We start from the raw sequence: 17260 nt of genomic DNA on the forward strand, positions 1-17260 counted from the left end.
TTGAAACCCTTTTTCAAAGATAAAACCCCTGATTCGGTATTGGTCTCACCCCGTCCATGCGAAAAACAGCGTCAATAGCTTGGCAACTCCGCTGGGGACGTTTTGTTTTTAAATCAACTTGAGAGTCGAGCAACGAGTTGGTTACTCTATATTTATGGTTTTGGAAATAGATTTTATCTCTGGTAAATGCTTACATTTCCGTGAAATTATTTAAGATTTTGGCACATCATAGTTCTAAACCCGAGCTCAAACCAGTTTTACCTAAGTAGGGAGAAACGTCATACCTCTTGAGGAGCATTGGGCTTCCTTGTGTGGGTCTGATAAAGTATGTCTGGAAATCACCCTAAGTTGCCTATCCAGATATCAGATCCGAGGTACGCTTTTAGTGGTGTGATCCCCTGCCCCGAACCCGATTCGTAAGTATGTAATGGGCTAGAATCGGGGTCAACCTTAGCAGGTTGTAAAAAAGGATGGCTCGGGAACCTTTTCTATAACCCAACCTCATATAGAGAATTTAGCAATCCTACCCCGCTAGAGCCATGTGGATAGCCTAGGAGAATTAGAACGCATGCGGTTATGATTAATAATTTCCTTTGTATGCTTTATTTTTTAGTCTCAACTTTGAGTCGAGTTTAATTATTTTTGCTAAGATTACATTTTTGACTAATCATTTCAACTAACTTGATTCTTTTTTTTTCTTGTTTCTACTAACATTGATTTCCTTTTGTCTGATCGTTTAGAAGGTTCTTGAAAATAATACCCACATCAATGCATTTCGTTGGGATTGGAAGGATTTCAAAGATACTCTACAAGCGCCAAGAGAGAGTCTACCTGCTAAGGAGACACGCCAAATATATACCTGCTGAGGCAACAAGTTAGACTCGTGACGATTCGACATTGAAGCCAACAGTTGAAGATCACGAACCAGCTCGAAAGACTTCTGAAAATAGGAGATGAAGTAGAAGCTTTAAAGACGATGCAATACTCAGATACTTGCAGGAGCTGGACAACTTATAGATGGACTAGATTTTCACTTCCCCAGTGTACAGAGACATTGCCAATTTTTCGATAATTGTTCAAGGAACAATTACTTTTGGGATCAATTCCTTGTTGCATTTCCATCTCGCATTTTGCATTCTTATTTTTGCATCTATATTTTTGTATTTTCATTACATATTCATATTTTTTTCGTTTCAAACCTTTTCCACTTGTATTTAATCATGAAAATTAGGGAATAATTAGTGGAGCATTCCATGACAGAAATTCTAAAAATAAAGCAAAGTGGAGTCAACTTGGTCTTCCTAGATAAAGATAAAAGCCATGAATGAGATTTTAGCACGAGTTGGTAAAATCGAGAAACTCCAAAAGTAGCTTGTTAAGACTCAGCAAGAGATGATTGATTAGATAATGAAGTTTCAGGATGAATCAAGAGAGCATATGACTAAAATGATGCACATGGTGACTGTCTTGATTTATGGAGAGAAACCACTAGAGGATCCCACTATAAATACTTTGATTGAGACTTTGAACGATAATGATGGGGACCATGTGACACCAACACATGATCAAGAACTTGTTAAAGAGCATGATAACTCAAGTCAGCTGCAAGATTTGGATGTGGCCCTAGGAGCATTGCTGAATTAGTGGTGAATGAAAAATCAGTGAAAGGTGAAAGTTTCCTTTTAAGAAATGAGCTCCGCTCAAAGAAGATGGGCATGGAAGGAGATCGGATATTGGCCAACAAAAAAAAGAAGAGCCAAAATCCCATGATTCAATGCTTTAGTCCATTGTAACCATCAAATCAAGGTCACCAGATTCTATCTCTAAAGACAACATAAGCTAGCCTTCCATCAGGGGAGTTGGATAATAGTGAAAGGACAACACAAAGTTTCTTTTCCATTTTTCGTGTGAAAATCACTTTGTAAAATACTTAAAGTTAGGTTGATTGCACCACGTTATGCCCAGCGACAGTGGCCTTCGAATGAGACATGGTCTTATAAGGAGGTTCCTTGGGTAAACCATACTGAAACCTCAGGTTATTCAACTAACATTTCTAGCAACCTCGAATGAAACTTAAAAGATCATTTAGAGCAAGCGATTCAGAGATCCAGGACAGAGAAGAAAAAATCCAGAATTCAATGCCCAAGTATCTCTTTCCCAACAGAGATTAATGCAGTCAAGTCTTGTATGGGCTACATGGCACAAGAGAAGGAGAAAAAAATCCAAACAAGAAGGTTTCAGTTGATGTAGTCTGAGACTGGCCCATAGGATTGAGAACAAATTGTTCAGATGAAAGCCTTAAAGCATCTCAAATGCCTATGTCAGATTTTCTGATGACAAGAGGGGCATTAGACATTTCAAAGAGTCTGACAGATACTTCACTAATCGCTGCAGCAACTGTTGCTCAAAACCCAACCAAGACTATCATCCTGAAAGAAAATCATTTTGGATCAAAATTTGGGCCCAATTTTCAACAGGGAAGAAAGATCTAAACAAGCAAAAAGAGAAAAAGGTCGACCTGAAAGAAGGATATAATCTTTGGGGGCATATGAAGAATACTTTCCAGTTCGAGAAAGTTGATGTTGAACTATATTTGGTGAAAGTAACTGATGAAGAAGAGAAGAGGAAAGATAAAGAGATGCATGTCAGCGAAATGCCCGAAGATGCTAAGATTGGAAAATTCGTACTGAAATATGACTGTGATTCCCTGAAGGAGAACTAAACGAGTGGACTACAGAGGATCTCCTTGTAGTTTTTAGATGGAATTTAGAGTAATACTCGGAATTAATTCTTTTGTGAAGGGCTACTATGTTAATCTTACTTTGTTTGCAATTGAAGATGATTTCCCTTATTTCTCAAGTGGCTATCATTTTATACATTTTCATATTCTTTATCATTATTTACATTCTTTTATTTCCTATTTTATTCATTCATTCATTCCATAAAAGTAACTATCACTTATCGAATGTATATATTCGTTCTAAATTTTCTTTACAGGTTCCCTAATCATTCATAGCATGAATGTTTCTAAATTTTAATCATGAGATAAATTTTGAGAGGCCTCTGTTTAGTAGAAATCTGTGAGTGTAAAAAAGAGGAAGAATGTGATATTTCTGACAAATTATTGAGGCTAGGGGAAAATGAGGATGAACATATCTTATCTCACCATGAAGAAATCGAGATTTTGAATGAAGAATAGACAGTAGAAATTATTTTGTCAACTTGTGTAACATACAATTGCGTTATTTTTGTGATTTCCCAAGCATTAATGTGGCCAAACCAAAACGTCCCACTAATATTCCCATTGAGCTTTGCTCTTTGGTGTACTTGTAACGCAGTACAAAAGCTCTAAATACCATTTTCTAGGGAGCTTCGTTGGTTGAAAAATCAAGACAGAGGCTTCAGGAAAGAATAATTGTCTTGTTTAGTTCTTTATAGAGGAGAAATTATGGTGATGAGCCAATGCTTCGTTTATGTGGTGCTTCTATCAACATTAGTTTCACCCAAGTAAACCAGAATAAGATTGAACGATGGGATACTGTTAATTTCTTGGCACGATGTGATAGAAATGGCCTTGTTTAAGATCTGATTAGATGTGGAGACATGAAAGAAATTAGGATAGATCCTTCCTTTGATGTTTTTCAAGAGACAAATCAGAACAGACGTTACTTTCCCATTGTTAGAGTGGATAAAATGTTTAAGGACATCCAATTTAAAATTCCTGGAGCTCCATAACTCATCTTTTTTTGTTTTACATAGGTATTTGTATGAACACAGTCACCTAAGCTTGAAATGATAGATTCTCTGTTCAAAAGAGTGCTTGTCAAGGAGGATGAGGGTATCATTAAGGAGGTTTTCTTGGATTTCTATACAAGTTCAGGAAGAGAAATCCTGATCGGATAATCATATTCAAGAGCAAGGTAAACAGGTCTAAGTTCAATCAGGCTTTAAACAAAAACTGGATCAAGTCATTGAGGATTGCAATTTTCTTGATGAGAGTTTGAACTATGAGGCCTACCCGTTATCATGTTTTGTTAGATCAGATTGGGTTTCGATTGATGATCTCTAGGAACCAGTTCATTCTCTGTCATATGTGTACCAAATAAGCACCACCACTATCTTTATCATTGATCTTATTTTCTATGCCCACTTGGAAACTTCGCAGTGTGGGTAATTTATGAAGCTGGAGGATACCTCTGAGACATCATCGAGTCATGGTGGTGTTACTGTTCCCGGAGCCATTGTCGTCCCTCGGCTTTCCAGATTAAAGGAAAATGTCAGTTTCTCTATGTTATTCTGTTGAAAAAGAGCCACTTTTGAACCATCATTTCACGTATGCTTGTGCAACTCAAGACTTATTTAAGTTATCTTCGAAGTAGACGTGTGTTCAGACCTTTTTGGGGTTTTGCTAATATTATTGATAGACATGAATAGTTATTGATTAGTCATAGCCTTCTTCTCTAGTGGCTTTCTTTTTCCTTCATCATGTGAAATGACTATTAAGTATTCTTTTGCTTTGAAGATGAGAAAAGAAAAAAAAAAGGAACAAAGGAGAAAGAAAAAAATAGAAAAAAAAAGAAAAAGGGAAAAATGAAAAATGAAAAAAAATAACAAAATAACAAAAAATAGGAAATAATAAAAAAGAATAATAAAAAAGGGAAGAAGAAAAGAAAAAGGAGAGAAAAAGAAAAGGAAATTTTTGAAAGGGGGCGAAAATAAAAAAAATCTTCTTGAAACCAAAAGAAGGATTTGAGTTGAAAACCTGAAAGGGCGGCTCAAATACATTTTGATATTAAGCATCTGGCAAATAAAACCCTCTAAAGTATCTAGTACTTTGGGATGAGTTTCACATATGCAAACATTTTGGCTATTTTCGGAAGTCCTATAGATACAAGCTCACCTCTACGCTTCGGGGTTGTATTCAGTTGATTGATTTATAAGAGCCTGATATTTTAAAAGGATATTCACATCTACAGACATTTTGAAAACATTTGAGATCAGCTAAATAGAAGCTTACCTTAGTGCTCCAAATTATATCAAGTCGATTGGTTTAGGAACATTCATGCTAATGATGCTTGAGGCATTTGACTTTATTTCTTGATTTTTATCCTTTCCATGATTGCCATGACTATGTAAAAAATCCATTTTTCTCATGTCAAGCCCGAATTTTGTTTACAAACATCTTATAAGTAGATTAACATAATTAAAAAGAAATTAAAAGATTTATTGGTATTACTTTGAAGTAATATTTAAATGTAGGAAGTCCAAAGTAGCCCAAAACATTGAAACTCGTGAAAGAGTGTATGTATGAGCTGAATTCATAAGGATAGTTGTCTGATCCACATCGAAGACATTTTTCAGGCTGTTTTGATCTTGGGCAAATAAACAAGATGATTGCTCAAGAAGCTGACGAGGCTTATCAAATGCAAGGGCAAGGGAGACATTCTCCAATCCCTGGAACAATAAAATATGTCAGATCAGGAGACTCAAGAATGAATCTTTTCACATATCTTTGTGACATCATCAATAATTGATCACGAAGCAGACAATTGCCTTAATAAGAAAGGGCATAGTTATTTTGAGATTTTTCAGATTGTAACAAAGATTCAAGGTACTCATGTATCAGGCATATAAATTAACCTTCTCAAGGACCTTGAAAATAAGAAATCTTATCCACAATTAAAGTTGGCATTGACATTCAAAAGCTTTATAACAATCCAAGGATAGTGTTTATCTGGCTGACAATATGTAATTTTTGATGGATGATGCGAGAGTAAGGCCATTTAGAGTTGAATTTCTGGCATTCAAATAAATATAAGACATGAAAGTACCCGCAGTGGGGCATGGATAGAAATCCATATCATGTTTGGATAACAAGAGTCAAATCAAGAATCTATTGAGAATAAACCTCACTGCTTGGAGTATCAGGGGTAGAATATAGAGACAAGAGAAGCTTACTTTGAGAAAAAAACCATTCATGCTTCAATTAACAGAAAAGTCTTGAAGAAACAGCTCTGTTAGAATAATTGGGTCAAAGACAAAAGCGTCAAGATCATATATCTAATCACAATAATAATTAGAGAGAGAGAGCATTCTTTCTAAAATTTTCATGAAGAAACAAGAACAAGAAGAGAGAAAAGATAAGTTAACATGAGCTGATTAGATTGCTCTTCCAAAAAAAAGGAGAACGCTTGCTTGAATTGAATAAGTTTCCGTTCTAATGTTGGAGTAGGCTCTAGCCGAGATTGGCTAAGTGAAGGAAGACCAAGTTTTCCACTTTGAAGCCAAGAATAATATAAAAACAAAATTCTGCATCAATGAAAACATTATTTGCATAGGAAAAATGCATTACGTTTAGACATTTAATTGCATTCATACATTCGAGATCTCCCAAAGAAAAAAAGGATTTCTGACCATAAGAAGAGAAAATCACAATCCAAATCTCAAAAAGAGGAAATTAACTTTGGAGTGGCAGAGTCTCAAGAGCAGAGGAACCCATTCCACAGAAAAGCCATCACTTGGAAGAATTCCAAAGTTAGCAAAGATTTTAAAATTCCACGTTGAAGAAGAAGATTGCAGCAAAGAATCAATTCACGTCTTTTATTTGAAAGAAGTTTAAATATTCAAGGAGAGGATAAACCAATTAATATTTCCAATGGAGAGTTCATAATAAGAAAAACTCATCCAACGAGGGAGAAGAAGTTCATAACGATAAGGACTTGTTCAACCTTGCATCAACATTTCCAGTGGAGATTTCATAATGAGAATAACTCATCCGATAAGGGAGAAAAAGTTCATAATGAGAACAACTTGTTCAACATTGGCTCAATATTTCCAATGGAGAGTTCATAATGAGAAGAACTCATACGATGAGGGACAAGAAGTTCATAATGAGAAGAACTTGTTCAACCTTAGCTCATTTCCATCACAGAAGGAGGTTGATCAATATTTCCCAATGGAATGGTTCATAATAAGAAGAACTCATCCGACGAGAAAGAAGAAGTTCATAACGATAAGAACTTGTTCAACCTGGGATCAACATTTCCAGTGGAGAGTTCATAATGAGAAGAAATCATCCAACTAGGGAGAAGAAGTTCATAATGAGAAGAACTTGCTCAACCTTGGATCGATATTTCCAGTAGAGAGTTCATAATGAGAAGAACTCATCCAACGAGGAAGAAGAAGTTCATAATGAAAAGAACTTGTTCAACCTGGGATCAACATTTCCATTGGAGGGTTCATAATGAGAAGAACTCATCCAACGAGGGAGAAGAAGTTCATAATGAGAAGAACTTGCTCAACATTGGATCGACATTTCCAGTTGAGAGTTCATATTGAGAAGAACTCATCTGACGAGGTAGAAGAAGTTCATAATGTGAAGAACTTGTTCAACCTTGGATCGACATTTCCAGTAGGGAGTTCGTAATGAGAAAAACTCATCCGACGAGGTTGAAGAAGTTCATAATGAGAAGAACTTGTTCAACCTTGGATCAACATTTCCAGTAGGGAGTTTGTAATGAGAATAACTCATCCGACGAGGGAGAAGAAGTTCATAATAAGAAGAACTTGTTTAACCTTAGCTCGTTTTCGTCACAGAAGGATATTGATCGACATCCCCAGCTAAGAGTTAATAATGAGAAGAACCTACAGGACGAAGAACAATGATTACACCGAAAATTGGTGCTTTATATATTTGCTTCATTCTCATTCCACAATAATGAGCAAAGAGGGGCAGGTGTAAGCACCATTTTCTTTTATGGTCCCAAACCAAACCAAACCCTAAAATAAAAACCAAAACAAAAAAAATTGATACACAGACCCTAAACCCAAATAAAACCCAGACTTATAGCCAAACCTTCCAACCCAGTTTACAGGCCCAAACTCAGATCCATACCCTAACCTAATCTAACCCTAACCCTAACCTTAAAGGTATCATCCATTCAGCCGCCGCTATCATTTCCAAGCGTCCTGCCACCGCCACAGCCACGCTGGTCAGCTATTTGTTAGAGATGTCAACAAACTCCAAAAAATATGGGGCATTAAAAGCCCACAATCATCATAAATAATAACCTAGCATTAGATTAGGCTTTTCTTTAGATTATTTTATGTAAAAATAGGGCTATAAAACATGAATGAAATGTAACAATCAATGATCCTTTTGGCTCTTGTTTTCATAGAATATACAAAGTATTTTAAAGGTAGTTTTTTTCTCTATTTTTTTGTGTTTCATTTCAAAATAAAAACAAGAATAAAAGCATAAGTAATATTCATTTTTACAGTAAAATAAATAAGGAGATCTAGTAATTACTTGAGGAATGGAGAGTCTCACTGGAGTTGGGGCTGCTGAGGTAGGTCGTTGGTGAGGAGGTTGAAGAACTTAGGGTCTTGCGTGTTGGTTTTCGGCCTAGATCTAGGTTTTAAAGGGTAAGTTATGAGGTTTCAGGGTGAGTGGAGTCTGCTCCACCATCGAGGGTCGTCGGAGTACGAACCATCCGAAAAGTCAAGCCATTTTCGAGTGGTATAAGGTTTTTTTTTTCAGTTGTCGGGTTTGGTTTGAGAAGGCTAGATTGGGGATTAGGAGTGTAGATCGGAGAAAAAAAGGGTGTTTTAGGTTGTTTAAGGGCTCCGAACACCGTGTGTGGTGGCCTAAGCGACAGTCGGATCGGCGACACTAGATTTCGACAAGGTTCTCAACCGAGAGAGAGAGGGGAGAGTTGAGAGAGTTTAAGGTTTTTTTTCGAGTGTTTGGTTTAAAATGAAAATAAAATGAAAAAGTGTTATATATAGTAGAAATTTAGGGGTTATTTCGTCTTAGGTCTCCCTAATATTTTCCGTGTTTTGCATTTCGGTCCTAGGGGAGGGCCAAGTTTGCTATTTAATTACATTTTTTATTTGGGCTACTTTGGTTATTTCCCATTTTTATGTATGTTATGTATTCGTGGGTATATTACTTATTAGTCATCCTAATTTTAATACGTTCATGTAGTTTGGTCACTGATTGTATATTTAAAAGGCTCCTCGAAGTTACGGCCTCTATTTTGATATTTCCCACTTTTTTATGTTTTAGTAATACTTTTCGAGGTTATTTACTTCATGCCATTTGATATTTGTGGTAATTTTTACAATATAATCTTGTCCTTAATGTTTGTTTCTTTTAACCCAAATATTTGTGCCTTAATTACGTAAATTTACCTTTTATTTATTCTTTAATTGGTAAGAATTTTAGGTTTTTTTTCTTTGGTCCTTCAAGGTTCTATGTATGTTACATTCTTTCCACTGGTTTACTTTATTTGTTTTAATTTTAGATTCTTAATTACTAGTTATTTTAATTTGGCCACTATGAACATTTTTATTTTATTTCTAATTAAGTATTGTTGTTTTCTGTTGCTTGCAATTTAATCCTTACATTTTTTTGCTTATTTAGTTTTATTTTAATGGGGTTTATTATTCAAGCTTTTTTTATTTAATTAGTTATTTTTTTAAATTTACTCTTAGATTAGTTCTTTAAGCTTAAAATTTGATTTAGTTATTAGGATTTCACCTTGGTCTTAATTAGGGAACAATTCGATTCGAGTTTTTGCATAAAAATGTCTGATTACTCTAGTCAATTGTTTGAATCCTTAATTTATTAATCTTCAAATAATTTCAAATTCTTAGTATAATTCCTTTATTTTAATAAGTATTAGGGCTTTGAGTTGTAATTATCCTAGGGCTTTGATTGTAGTTATCCTTCCCCAAACTTAATTAGAGCTTTAACATTGACATAATTAAATAGTATAAATAGAGCCTCCACTTTTATATAGATTTTAATATAGTCCCCCTACTTTAGGGAACACTCTGAGTCAGCCCTCGCGTAAATGCTCAAAGGACCACATCGGTTATTCGATTCAATAATCGGTTTAAAAATCAAATAGGATCAATATTAGAACCTACACATCTAGGTTTGAACCTTTAGGTCCTTTAACTTTCATAATTTGACACTTTAAGTTTAAAAAAAGCCTTAATTTACTTTTAGTTTGATTAGGATGAATGAAATTTTGTGTGATTGCATTTTATTTTTAACACTAAGGCATGTTCTCTTATTAAGGAATTAATAGTATGTCTCCCGCAATCATGCTCCGGGGGTGACTATTGGTAATTCCCAAAAAGAGTCGACATCCTTTTCAAAACCGCATCATGATTTTCTAAAATGAGGCAATATTCGTGTTGATTGAATCGATCGAAGAAAAAGATAAGAGGGGGTGAATTGACAATAAAAATTTAGGTGGAAGCTTTTGCAGAATATTAAAAATATTTGCACAGCAATTTAGAATGGTTTGACTTTCTCAACCAAAGTCTACTCCCACTACCCTAGCTATCCAAACTAAGGATTTTCCACAAATTCACTAATTTATCTTTCTTTTGAGGACAAAGAGTAACCTTACAAATCCCTCAAGAATTATACCCCAAATTCTTGAGAGCACTCTCTCCCAAAGAGAACAATACAAATTTTGTAAACTTACAGAAAAAACCTCACAAGTTAATATGTTTGCACAATTCTAGAACAAGAAAAGAACACTCAAAGATGATTACAAATGAGCACAATATGTGTTCTTGAAAGAAAAATGAATGTTGAAGGAAAATTGGCTTGAAATGCACAAACTTGATGTTTAATGCTTTCTCTCTTGTTTCTCAATGAATTCTCATTGATCATTGGCTTCAGAACTTGTTTAAATACACCTTGGTTTGATTCTAGCCATTGTGAATCATTTGGGTGATGTTAGAGCCATTGTAGTGTGAAAACACTCTTGAAAAAGTCTATTGGGAGCGTAGGGTATTGATACCTCTTCATTGGGTATCGGTACCTACAATGTAAAATTCAAATATTTTGACCTTTATATGGATAGGGGTATCGGTACCCATAGGGCATTCTGTTATTTTCGGAGCCAAATCTTGCATAGGGGTATCGGTACCCTAGGAGGGGTATTGGTACCCACGGGGCAATATTTTATTTTTCGAAGCCCTTCTATTAAAAATTATTTTTGGATCGATTAAGGATAGAAATACTTTGTAAAATTTGTTTCAAAAATATTTTAAGATTAAAACACAATTTTACACTTAAGGATTGAAATTGACATTTGAAAAACTTAGAGTAATATTTTGATATTCGAATAATTTAATCGAATATACTTTAAAAATGATTATAAAATCTTAAAATTCAATAACACTTAACTTGTTATATCGAAACATCAAAATTTTTTCAACAATCTCCCCCTTTTTTATATAACAAAACATTTAAGTAATTTTAAGATTTTCTTTGAAAATCATTTTTGAAACCAATTTTGAAAATTATTACTCCCCCTTATTATAACACTTCTCCCCCTTTTTGTTAAATCAAAAAGACTCTAAAATGTTTTTAAATAAGGTTTTTGAAACATTCGCCAATTGATATTTAGATATAGCGTAAGCTACTAAGATCAAAGTCAAGAGAAGATTAGCCATTAGTCCATAATTCAATATTCATTGATAATGTGCAATGGTAATTGGTCATATGTGTCTAAATGATGCCAAATATAAAAATAATTAATATGAAGCTCAAATAACTAGTAACCATTCAAATATCATTCAAACCAAAATAAAACATCCAAACAAACATTCAAACATCCAAATCCAAAATCCAATCAAATGTTTAAAATAATAAATCCTAAGTTCAATCCAAGAAAACAAAGCAAGAACAGTCTAATCATCCATAAAAGGATCGGGAGGAGGAGGATAACGTTCTCGCATATTGAGTGTGAGCGCATATAAACGTTCGTTCATCTCCCATTGTTGAGCTCCCATAGAAATTAAATGTGACTCTATAGATGCGAACCTTAGATCAAATGTCTCTAAAAATTATCGAAAATATGGAGGCATTTGATCCTCTTGATGTGTCGGCTCATCATTGGGTACTTCATTGTCAATATCTTGTATAAGTTGTTGAAGCTCTGGATCATCGTCCACTGCTAGTGCCGGTGGAGGTGGAACTCGTGAAGAACTAGCTCCCTGTGTTTTCTCAGGGGATCGAACCCATTGATCATTTTCCTTCTTCCATCCCGATTTCTTTAAAGATGTCAAATTGATTTCGTTTTTTAGATGGATTGCTACATCAAGCCGAACTCTAAGCTGGGCTTTGATAAACAGGTTACTCAGAAGATAACCGTAAACTAGAGTTTCACAAACCTTTTTATTAGGGATAAGGTTTACGGTTTCAACAAGTTTGGAAAAGATAATTTGAGGTAGGTTTATTTTCTTATTATTTTGGATACAATGTATCCACCAAAGGTCTAAAGCTCTAAAAGTGGAGTATTTTCCTCTAGATGGTCTAAACCACTAAGAAATCATCAGATGGAGAAAATGATCGTGGTGATCTAACACACTCGCACTCGACTTGACCTTGTAAGGAGAACCTACTACTTGTTTCTCATTATCTAAACCGACATTATCTAAATCAAATGCGTTAGTTATGTACTCCGAGTCAATATAAATGAATTGACCTAAAAGATAGGATCGAATTCCTATTGTTTCGATTTTAACTTGGTTTTGTATACAAACAACATTTGAATAGAAAATTCGAACAAGTTGAAAAAGTTTACCAAATTCCAAGCTTGTAAGATAGGAAGATATCTAAAATTCATTTCTAACATGGCTCGAAGATAAGGGATTCGTTCTTCCCGAATTTTATACGACTCGAAGATATAGACAAACCTATGGTAAAGATTATCCCTACGGCCAGGTTCATTAAAGCACGAGTTTCGTATTGTCATTTCGGGATCATCGGGATTAGGAATTTGTTGAATAGGAGGTGGGTTTCGTGGTCGGTTTGAACGATTAGATGATGACCTATAATGTTTATGAGACATGGTTTAAGAAATCAGAATAGGATAGATACCTGCAATTTAAAACATAAGTATGCAATATAATCAATCCCAAAACTTAAATGAGTCCTCAATATTTCAAGGTTCTCTAAAATAATCCTAATGGGCAAATTTTGAAAACTATGTTTGAAAACAATATTTAAAAATCAATATGTAGTTTTCAAAAACACATAATTAAATAAAAACAACAACGATTTTAAAACCAAAACAAATTTTTTTATTTCGAAATGTTTAAAAAATTGATCAAATCTTGCCTAATGGGCAAATTTGAAAACTATGTTTGAAAACAATATTTAAAAATCAATATGTAGTTTTCAAAAACACATAATTAAATAAAAACAACAACGATTTTAAAACCAAAACAAATTTTTTTATTTCGAAATGTTTAAAAAAATTGATCAAATCTTGTGTTTTTGATGAAATTAGTTGTAAATTATTGTTTTAAAACAAAATCTAAAAAATGCCCGATTTGTAACATCCTCAATACCATGTTAGTGACCAAATTGAAATATTTCAGAATTTGGTGATTAAAGTAGAATAATTGAATAGTTCAATGATTTATATGGAAATATTTCCTATAAGTTGTTAGTAATTAATATGTGGGAAATGAGAGAATTCTCCAGAGTTTTCTTTCTTCTTCTTCTTCATCATCCCGTATCTCCAAGCTCAAAGGTGAGTTTCTTTTCTTGTTGATTAATTGTTGATTTTAAGGTTGGGTTATGATCATTAGATGATAATTAAGCTAAGGAAAGCTTAATTTGTTCTAAAACACAAGATGAAAGTTAGAAGAGATTAAAGAAAATTTTTTAATTATGTCTGGAAAAGAGTTAATAAGTGAAATTTGAGAAGGAATTTGACTTGTCATCACTAATAAGAGATTTTGAATTAGAAGGATTAACAAAGTTGAAAGTTTAGTGACTAGTGAGGCCATGTGAGTGGTATTAGAATATACGTATGTATGGAAATTGGACTTGCGACAAGTCTTTCCAATATTTTGATATATGATTGTATGATTAGAAGTATGATTATGTTGATATTACGTGAATATGCTTAGTTCGTATTACATGTTATGTGGTATGAATTTATATGATATGTGTTATAATGATTATGTATTATAGGAAAATGAGATATAAATTATATGAATCCTGAGATATAAATTATAGGATCACGAATTATGTAAAATATCAATGACTTATGTGATAACAAGAGGAAGTGATTATATAAACATGTAAGATAAATTATATGGGAAAGATTTATAGGCTTAAATGAATTTATAATGAATAAGATATATAGTAAAAATCTATGAATCCATATAGAGATATTATAGGAGCTTTTGATGATAATTTATTAGAAGACTTGTATATATGATAAGCTATGTGAAACTGAACTAGGTAAATATATGAAATTAGTAAATAAATGATGGGAGATAAGTAATTATGTAAAACATGGAGTTATATATATATAGACTATATGAAAATGTGTACATGTATACATGCATAAGTGATATATGTTTATAGGTTATAATATGTTACAGAATTTATGTGAATATAAAAGTATAAACCATAAGTTATATGATATGAGATAAGTTATTATATGCACATAGTGTACGTTATAAAATGTGATCTATGTGATTACCGGAGAAAGGATAATAGTTATATGAGTATATGAGTAATTTTATAGGTTAATGATAGGACATATAAGATTATATAAATGTATGATAATATGGAAAGTGAACTAAGTTTAATGATGTTGAACCTTATGAGTAGAAGTTATGTGATTATGAGTAACATGATTACATGATCATAAGATATGATACGTGACATGAGATATATGAAAGAGAAAGTATATGTCATATGAAATATTATATAACTATGTGATTATGTGAAAAAGAATACAATTATTATGTGATAAGCTCTATGATATGTGAATTATATGAAAATGTTCTACGCGTAAGTGAACCATGTGTTTATGTGTATATGTGATATGTGATTTATATGACAATGAGCTATGTGAAAGAACTATGTGACTAGGTAAATATGTGAATGTGTGATAACATGAATATTAATGCCAATGTTATGTGTTCTGAGAGCTAGAAGTATAGTTGGCATGCCAAGAGTCGAGGGTCTACGCGGTCCTTTGGGACATATATGTATTCCTTGGAACATGTGTGATGTATTTTGAGACACATACTTGATCCTTTGCATATGTATATGATTCTTAAGGAATTTTCTATGTGGTCCTTAGGGACATTTTATATGGCACTTCGGTGCAATTCTACGCGGCACTTCGGTGCAATTCTACGTGACACTTCGGTGCATTTATATGAGCTGTGGTGACAACATTAGTACACAACCTCTAGAGACTCACATATAAATAGTTCTCACATATGTACATGGGCTAATCAAAAGATAATAACAAATATATGTTGTGATATGATATATTTTATAGCAAGGACATGATGAGGTATAGGTATAGTATATGATTAAGAAGGTTAAGTATATGTGCTATGTGATTAAATGATAAGTGACTAATGATGATTTATATGCATGCATGTATTTCTTATTAGATAATTTGATATGATTTATATAATGATATATGTATTGCTTGGTTAATTGAATAATATGTTGAGTAAAAGAATAGATATAAGAGGATATAATTATAAGATATAAATGATAAGAATATTGATAGTGGACTAAGGTTAGAGATTTAAAATAATGTGTGATATGTATATGATATATATAATGTTATATGGTTTTGATGTGGCATTATAAAATGATATGTTCATGCATGTGTAAATAGTTAGAGTTCTTTCATAATTTAATGCCTTACTAAGTCATCGACTTAGCGTGTGAATGTTTCACACGTAGGTTTCAAGAAGAGGAAAAAAGGGATCGAAGATGAGCTCATCAGGTTAGCATCTCCTTCCTGAAGTTCAGATCAGAAAAATCTTGAATTATATGCATTTTATGAAATGTAGTTGGCATGTAATATAAAAGATTGGTGTCGAATACGCTCTGATAAGTTTTGTAAATGAATATATTTTACACAATAACAATAATTTGGTTTATTAAAAATGTTGAACTGAATTTTTATTTAATTATTTTATTTTTTGTCAAAGTAAATGATTTAAAAAGTCAATGTGACACCTCGGACTCGTATCCGGGTCGGATATGGGTTAGGGGTGTTACACGATCACTATTTCAACCTAGAACTAATTAAAACTAGTCCTATGTTCAAAATCAAGAAAATAGTGGTTTTAGAAAAATTACCTTGAAAGATGAAGATATTATGAGTTGAAAACTGAAGAGATTCCGACTTGAAACGTTGATTTTGAGCAAAGTAGAGATTAGGGGTGAGAGAGAGGGTGAACAGCGTGAGAGAGAAGAGAAGAGAGTTTTAAACAAAATGATAATTTGGGGGTTTAAGAGGCCAGAACCCGATGGGGGTATTGGCAACTCATATATCGAAAATTAACAATGTTCAATCAATCAAATCTATCATTAAACATTATTTGAACATATATTTAATTTTCATTAAGGATCATAAACTCCCCCTAACTAATGGCAAAGAATGCAATAAAAAAATATTTTTATAAGCATTTTTCAATCTTAATTAAAAGTGCTAGAAATTATTGTAAACACTAAGTGAAGATAGGTAAGTTAAACATAATTCTCTCCTAAGTGTCCAAAATCTTTCTTTATCTAAAGGTTTTGTAAAAATATCCACTAATTGGTGCAAAGTATCAACAAATTCTAGAACTACATCTTCTTTAGTGACTGTCTCATTTCAATATGCTTAGTTCTAGAGTGTTGAATAGGATTTTTAGTGAGACAAATAGCACTAGTATTGTCAAACTTTATAGGTATGGTACCTACTTCAATTCCATAATCTAAAAGTTTTTGTTTCATCCATAAAACTTGTGCACAACAACTATCGGCTAAAATATATTCCGCTTCAGTGGTAGATAATGCAACACAATTTTGTTTCTTTGAAAACCATAAAATCAACATATTTCCTAAGGATTAACAAGTACCAGAGGTGCTTTTCCTATCTAATTTGCATCCTCCATAATCCGCATCAGAGAAAGCATGCAAGCTAAAGCTAGAGTCTCTAGGATACCAAAGCCCTAAACTAGGAGTATCCTTAAGGTATCTAAAGATTCTCTTAACAGCTAGTCAATGTGATTCCTTAGGGCATGATTGAAATCTAGCACATAAGCAAACACTAAACATAATTTCCGATCTACTTGTGGTTAGATAAAGCAAAGAGCCAATCATTGACCTATATAATTTAATATCCACACATTTACCTCATTCATCTTTGTCAAGCTTTGATGATGAGCTCATTGGAGTGACATGAGGTTT

At 33.3% G+C, this 17260-nt stretch overlaps 1 pseudogene; it reads left to right on the forward strand.

Annotated features, from left to right (window-relative positions):
* Window positions 1-1407: 1407 nt before the first annotated feature.
* LOC120165396 lies at window positions 1408-4303 on the forward strand (annotated as a pseudogene).
* The last annotated feature ends 12957 nt before the right edge of the window (window positions 4304-17260 follow it).

This window comes from Hibiscus syriacus, unplaced genomic scaffold (assembly GCF_006381635.1).
Source record: "Hibiscus syriacus cultivar Baekdansim isolate YM2019G1 unplaced genomic scaffold, ASM638163v2 tig00111582_pilon, whole genome shotgun sequence".
In the NCBI taxonomy this organism is placed as follows: Eukaryota; Viridiplantae; Streptophyta; class Magnoliopsida; order Malvales; family Malvaceae; genus Hibiscus; species Hibiscus syriacus.